The sequence below is a fragment of the Meles meles genome, unplaced genomic scaffold (assembly GCF_922984935.1).
Source record: "Meles meles unplaced genomic scaffold, mMelMel3.1 paternal haplotype, whole genome shotgun sequence".
NCBI classification, from domain to species: Eukaryota; Metazoa; Chordata; class Mammalia; order Carnivora; family Mustelidae; genus Meles; species Meles meles.
In genome coordinates, this window is record NW_025721306.1 from 79422 (window position 1) to 86491 (window position 7070).

Here is a 7070-nt window from a genome sequence, read left to right on the forward strand (position 1 = left end):
CTCAAGAGGATAATAACCAAAAAAAAAAAAAAAAAAAGGCACCTGGGTGGCTCAGTGGATTAAGTCTGCCTTCGGCTCAGGTCATGATCTCCGGGTCCTGGGATTGGGATTGAGTTCCATATCTGGCTCTCTGCTCAGCAGGGAGCCTGCTTCCTCCTCTCTCTCTCTCTGCCTGCCTTTCTGCCTACTTGTGATCTCTCTCTGTCAAATAAATAAATAAAATCTTTAAAAAGAAAAAAAAAAGGAGAGAGACTGAAAATAAACCAATGATCTTAACAGACACCTCACCAAAGAAAAGATATAAATGGCAAATAAACATGAAAAAAAAATGCTGCACATCATATGTCATCAGAAAATGTGAATTATAACAATAAGATACCACTATACACCTATTAGAAAGGCCAAAATCTGGGACATTGACAACAGCAAAGGCTGGCAAGGCTGTGGAGCAACAGGAATTCTCATTTATTCTGGTGGGAATACAAAACAGTGGATTCACTTTGAATGACTATTTGGTGTGTTTTTTTTTTTCTTTCAAGCTGAACATACTCTTCCCACACAACCTAGTCATTACATTACTTGATATTTACTCAAAGCATTCGGAAACTTATACCCCCACAACCCTGTTCTTAAATGTTTAGAGCAACATTATTCATAATTACCAAAACTTAGAAGCAACTAAGATGTTCTTTAGTGGGTGAATGGAGAAACTATGATACATCTAAACCATGGAATATTGTTCAGCACTATAAAGAAATGACTTATCAAGCTATGAAAAGTCACAGAGGAAAGTTAAACGCGTATTACTAAGTGAAAAAAGCCAATATGAAAAAACTATACACTGTATGATTGTAAAGATATTCTGGATAAAGCAAAATTATGGAGACAGTAAAAAAAGATCAGTGGTTGCCAGGAGTTGGGGGACAGATGAATAGGTGAATTACCAGGATTTTAGGGTAGTGAAACAATGCTGTATGATACTACAGTAGTAAATATATATCATTATACATTTGTCCAAACCCCCAGAACATACACCAAGAGTGAACCCTATTGTAAACTGTGGACTTTGGGTGGTAATGATCTGGGGTCCTCAGTTATAACCAATGTACTAATCTGGGTGGGGGGATGTTGATAATGTGGGGAGGGCAAGGAGTAGAAAGGAAATCTCTGTACCTTTCTCTCATATTTGCTTTAAACCTAAAACTGCTCTAAAAATAGTCTTTAAAAAAATTAAGAATGGCTCATATAATTGAAACACTGACTAAATGGGTCCACAACACGTTATTTTCTTTTTTGTTTGTTTTTTTTTTTTGTTTTTGTTTTGGGTTTTTTTCCCAAAAATTTTATTGGGGGGAAACTACAAAACATTTACAATACAATGTTTACAGTCACAATTTGTAGTGAACTGATTCCCCAAAATATATTACAACTCAAGTTGACGTATCTTGTTACATTCAAAAACCTACTTCTGTCAAAGTAGTCCTGAGTACATACATACATACTGCTCCAACCGTACCTACGTACAAACTAAAGCTACTGCTCATTCATCCACTGTCCAGGAAAGCATTCCTGCCTTTCTACACACGGGAAAAAAAAATATACAAGTTTTGGAATTTTATGTAATTAAAACAAGGCATATTCATGTACTACACCATTCTTAGTACTAAGAGGTGGCCTCTTTAGATCTATATAAGAAAGTGGTAAATATCTTCTCCTTTTGTGCAGTTGAACCCATCCTACATTCAAATTCTCTCAAGCACTGAGAGAAAAATACTTTTTTGGTTGAGGAAGATTTAAGGCAAGTTCTGGCCCTTTCCAAAGGCACTGTGAGACTAACCCCCCACCTCATTATTGCTACATGTCTTTAAACGCAGAGTATGTCACAGTAGAATTGGTGGGATAAACAAAAAACAAAATTTTGCTTCTTGCTAATTTAAAAAGCTGGAATGACAAAAAGCATGCCACATTTAAGCCTGCTTGCAAAGTATGTGGTCAACTTTTTTTTCTTTAAAGTTGGATGGGCTACACCCATTATACATTCTAAGAAAACTCATAAGATATTCCTCAAACTACTTCCACAGCATCAGGATAGATTTCTGTAAAGAAATCATGCAATCTTTCAAAACAAGGAAAGAAATTAATGAAATAAATATTACATACAATCTCTTAAATTAAGATTTTTTTACTCATTTACAATAAAATAACCAAGTGAAGTTACAAAAGGCATATATTACTGTGAAAAGAACATACACTCCACATTTTGGCGATTAATAATGGCAATCATAATTTAACATAATAAAAGAATATATATCTATTGCTTTTCATCATACTTGATAAATACAGTATGAACAAAAATTTCAGTGTATACTTTTCACAAAATAATAAATAGGTTAAATAGTTTTTTTCATATTGAGTTGGGGTGCAGTGGTGTGAATCAACTCAAAACAGCTAAAAATTCAGCAGTTATTCCCCCAAATGATTAGGAACTAAGCTCTGCCCAAGGCTTCCAGAAAGAGCAGAGAAAATGGTTCTAAAATTAAACATCCACTAAGTGATGGCAAAAAAACAGTAACCAGTAGGAAACTTTGGAATGCACGTTTGTTTTTGTTTTTTTTTCCAGACATAAAGAATTTTGTGTCAAACAAAAACCTGTGGAGCGGAGGACTACAATCAAGGCATATTCCTGATAGAATATTGGATTCCAGAAGCTTAGAGGTTTAGCAAGGTGGTGGCTGGCTGTTTGTTTACACTGGTCTGAAGACAAACGACAATTAAGAACTTCTCTCACATAAGAGTTCCCACATCTGGACTGTAACTAATGCTTTTCAAGTGAAGATACGGAATGGTGGTTGGTAGCTGCTGGTGCTGGGTTGATTTTTTTTCCCCCAAAAGTCCCAAACTCTTAGGAGACCTAAAAAAGTTTTAAGTGTTTGGTATCTTGTTCTGTTCGCATCACACCTACCCTGTTGTGAGTATTTTGTTCATCAATACAAAAGTTCATTGCCTTTTTTTTTTTTGCTCAACAAGAATGAAACTTCATAATAATAATAAAAATAATAAATAAAAAAAAAGAGAGAAAACCGAAAGGGGAGGGGTGGGGCCCCTCCCGGCACACAAGTTCGAGTCCAAGTGCTCGGTGGGGCCCGCAGACTCTGCTCATGGCCTGTCACCCCCCACTCCAGCGTCCCTCCCTGCCCGTAACAAGGACTCCAGGTGGCAGGGGCGCCCTCCAACAACCGACAGAACAGCCTTCCCCCTTCCTCCTCCTCCTCGCTGGAGCCCTCTTGCCTCAATCGTCAGAGATGGGCAGGCGGCGGCCAGGGTCGAGGCTGGGGGACTCGGAGCCGCTGAGACTGCCCGAGCTGAGTGAGCCGCTCAAGTATCTGTCAGGGTCCGACAGCGAGTCCGGGGTGCTAGGGGACGCGTCGAAGACGGGCAAATCAGACAGGCGGCGCGGCAGCTGGAAGTTGAAGGGCGGCGAGGGCGGCGCGGTGGCACTGGCAGGGAGGGGCGCGCTGGGCGGCGCCGGGGGCTGCACGGGGGTACCAGGCCCTGCTGCTGCTGCTGCTGGCTGGCTGCGATAATAGGCAGCGGCCACGGAGGCGAAGTTGTGGGTCTGGATGCCAAGCGGCGTGATGAAGCTGCTCAGTTCCGGGCCAAACGCAAAGGCGTTGTTAGCGCACGAGGCGGACCGGCAGGCTGCGCACCGAGCGCCGGGTGCCAGCAGGTCCTCCGCGCCCCCTGTGCGGTACAGCAATGCCGCCGAGGGCCGCAGCCGCCGCCGAGGCACAGCAAGTCCGAGCGCCTGAGGGCGTGGAGGCTGCGGAGGCGCATGAGCAGGACAGAGCGGAAGAGGAGCAGGACGAAGCGGCAGAGGAGCAGGAGGAGGCTGAGGAGCAAGAGGGTGGCGGCGGCGGTGCGCGACGTGGGCTGTTGAGCAGCAGCGGCGACTCGAGGCCCCCCGGGGACTGGTAGTGGCCCGACGGAAAGCCTGAGAAGCTGAGGCTGTGATGCAGCTTGGGCAGCGGCTTCCGGGGGAAGCCGAGGTGCAGCGCGTCCCGCACGCTTAAGGCGCGCAGGTCCCCAGAGGCGCCCCCAGACGGCGCTGGCCGCCGCTCGTCTGCGTTGTGGATGAAGTGGCAGCGCGGCCAGTAGAGGCAGAAGCTGATGGTGTAGAAGGTGTGGCACAACTCGGTCTTGTACTTGCAGTGCCGGGTCAGGCTGGGTAGCTCCTGGAAGCAGTGCGCGAACTGGCACTTCTCGCTGTAGTTGCACGTGCAGCTCTCCTGGAAGGGCCGGCACAGCTCAGTCTTGTGGAGCATCGAGTTAATCTGGGAGCCGCCACCCCTGTGCTGCTGCTGCTGCTGGTGCTGCTGCGCTGGTGCTGCTGCTGGTGCTGGTGCTGGTGCTGGTGCTGCTGCTGCTGCTGCTGCTGCTGCTAGTGCAAGAGGTGCTGGTGCAAGAGGTGCTGGCTGTGCTTGCCCTTGCTGAAGGAGCGGTACTGAAATTTGTTCTCCTTGTTAAGCAGGGCCGTGCCTCCGCCCCCTGACAACTCCTTGAAGGTCCTGTAGGAGGCGGGGCCGCCCGCCGCCCAGCTGCCATAGTTGCTGCGGTTAGCCCCGCCCAGGAACTTGGGCGAGCAGCTGCTGGGCGGAGAAAGCAGGTCGTGAAGCCCGAGCTAGGGGCAGCGGCCACGGGGGTCCCCACCGGCTTCTTGTCCAGCATGTTCAGATTGAGATTGGCCAGGGATTTCTCCGTCTTGCACAGGAAGTCGATATCGTAGAAGGCAGACAGAAGTGTCATCGACATGTTTCTGGATCTTGTAATGGTCGGAGTTGCAGGCACGGAGGTCCGGAGGAGCCCTCCGGGCGGCAAGGCCGGCTGGAGCTACGACGAAGAACGGGTGACCGGCGGGGGAGGGACCGAAAGTTTGCCGGGGGACGAGACAAGAGGGAAAGGGAAGCAGCGCGGCCTGATTTGAGGGTGCCCGGGGGTGCGGAGTGGGGGGAAAGAGGAGAGAGAAAAAAGAGCGCTCCTCCACTCCCCGGGGATGCTCGGCCCGCCCCCCACCACCAACCCCTGCGCGGAGCCGGCGACAGTTCCCAGACTGCTGGACCACAGCACGTTATTTTCATTTGTCATTTCATTTGTTTTCATTAACTTTAATCTAAATAAATGAGTTGGTGCCTAAAAATAAATGTCACACCACAAGGAAAACTGGTGTGAATCTTACCAGAGCTGCCGTTATGTGAAGCTCTTAGTATTTGGTTTAGAAGTTGGAAGCAAGGTAATATGGAAGGTAGAAATTCATTTAATTGATATTTATTGAGAACTAAGTTTGTGTTGGACACTGTACTAAGCTTTGAAATCAGCAGTAAATAAGGAAGATATAGTTCCTGCTCTCATGGATCATAAGTAATATATATTCAGTAGACCTATTTTCCCTTTTCTTAGAATGAAGAGTAGGGCAAATGATGGAATGAGGGCTTTAAACTAAGTCATAGAGAGTACTCTACCACAGTTTTCTAATTAAAGTATAAATGAATAACCTTAAGCAACCAAAATAGGAATCTGAACTTTAAAAATGATGATTTGACTCCAATTTTAACCAAAATTGTGAGTCAGAATAATCCCATAGGATATTTTCAATAATTAATGGCTCTGATGCTCATTAGGGTATCTTCCTTTTCCTTCTCCCCCTACTATCATTTCCCCTTATTAAAAAGAAAGTAAAACGAAACCAAAAATCTCTCAACAAATATTAGTAGTCAACATCTTAATTATTGGCTTGATTTTCAGCTTTCAAAAACTCAGTGATGTGTGATTATAAAAATCTCAGACCCCATAGTCCTGAGCAGTTGCCAGTTTGCATCACTAAAGACTCCTTATTGCCTCAGCAAGTGTCCATCCAAGTCATTCAGCACCAGGCCAATGGTAAAGAATCTGTCTTTTAATTCCACCTCTGATTTCCAGCAGATTCAAAGTTTCCTGAAACCCATTAAAACCCCAGAAGGGGGCACCTGGGTGGCTCAGTGGGTTAAAGCCTCTGCCTTCAGCTCAGGTCATGATCCCAGGGTCCTGGGATCAAGACCCACATCGGGCTCTCTGCTCAGTGGAGAGCCTGCTTCCTCCTCTCTTTCTCTCTCTGCCTGCCTCTCTGCCTACTTGTGATCTATATCTGTCAAATTAAAAAAAAAAAAATCTTTAAAACCCCAGAAGGATAGGCTCATGCATGGAGTGCTCCTTCCTGCTGTTAATCTCAGTACCAGAAAAGACATGTTGCCAGCAGTGGAATATCAAGCAGGAGATTTCTGGAGAATCAGTCTAATATTACTCCATATTTACCACTCCTTCCCTGGAATTGAAAATGTCTGGATTCCTGGGGGAAGACACTGTTACTCAGAACTTTGAAACTCAGGTCAGGGTCAACAGATATGGACTGCACCATTCCCCAAACAAAAGGAATATTAAGCCCTAAAGTCAAATCTCATACCGTGCTCATATTTAATATCACTTCACTTAAAGTGGAGCACAGATTTACACCTTTGAGCTGTCTCCCAACTCCACTTCGTATTCTTATATAGTTTGTACACTCTGCTTCCTCAATCAAAGTCTCTCCCCATGCTTGGACCACCAACTATTACTCTATGTAATTAGTAGATATACCCTTGCCCTCAACTTCCACCTTAAATGTTCCCAATTTAGATGGTATTGCAATCCCAAAGAGCAAATGTGAGCACCCTGAGATATTGGGCCACGAGTAGTTTCACTGGGAGAAGGACGCTTCTGATCCCCTGTACTCCTGGAAAATGAAGCAGCAGTTAGATTCACCTAGAAGCCACACAAGTTCGACTGCCTGCTAGACACTTCAGTCTTGCACACTGACTGACTCACAGGAATACTTAAGTGTCTGGGCAGCTTTATGCCTGTTTTGGTAGGATGATTTTTGGATTCGGTTTCAGGATAACATAATATTATGAAATAAAATGGAAATCTTGTCATACTAGTAAATTTATAAAACTAGGATAGATTTTTCTAAAGTCATATTCGCTTTTATTATAATAATCTAT

The 7070-nt window shown here is 45.0% G+C and overlaps 1 pseudogene; it reads right to left on the bottom strand.

Annotated features, from left to right (window-relative positions):
- Nucleotides 1–3289: 3289 nt before the first annotated feature.
- LOC123936310 lies at nt 3290–4946 on the bottom strand (annotated as a pseudogene).
- Nucleotides 4947–7070: the final 2124 nt, after the last annotated feature.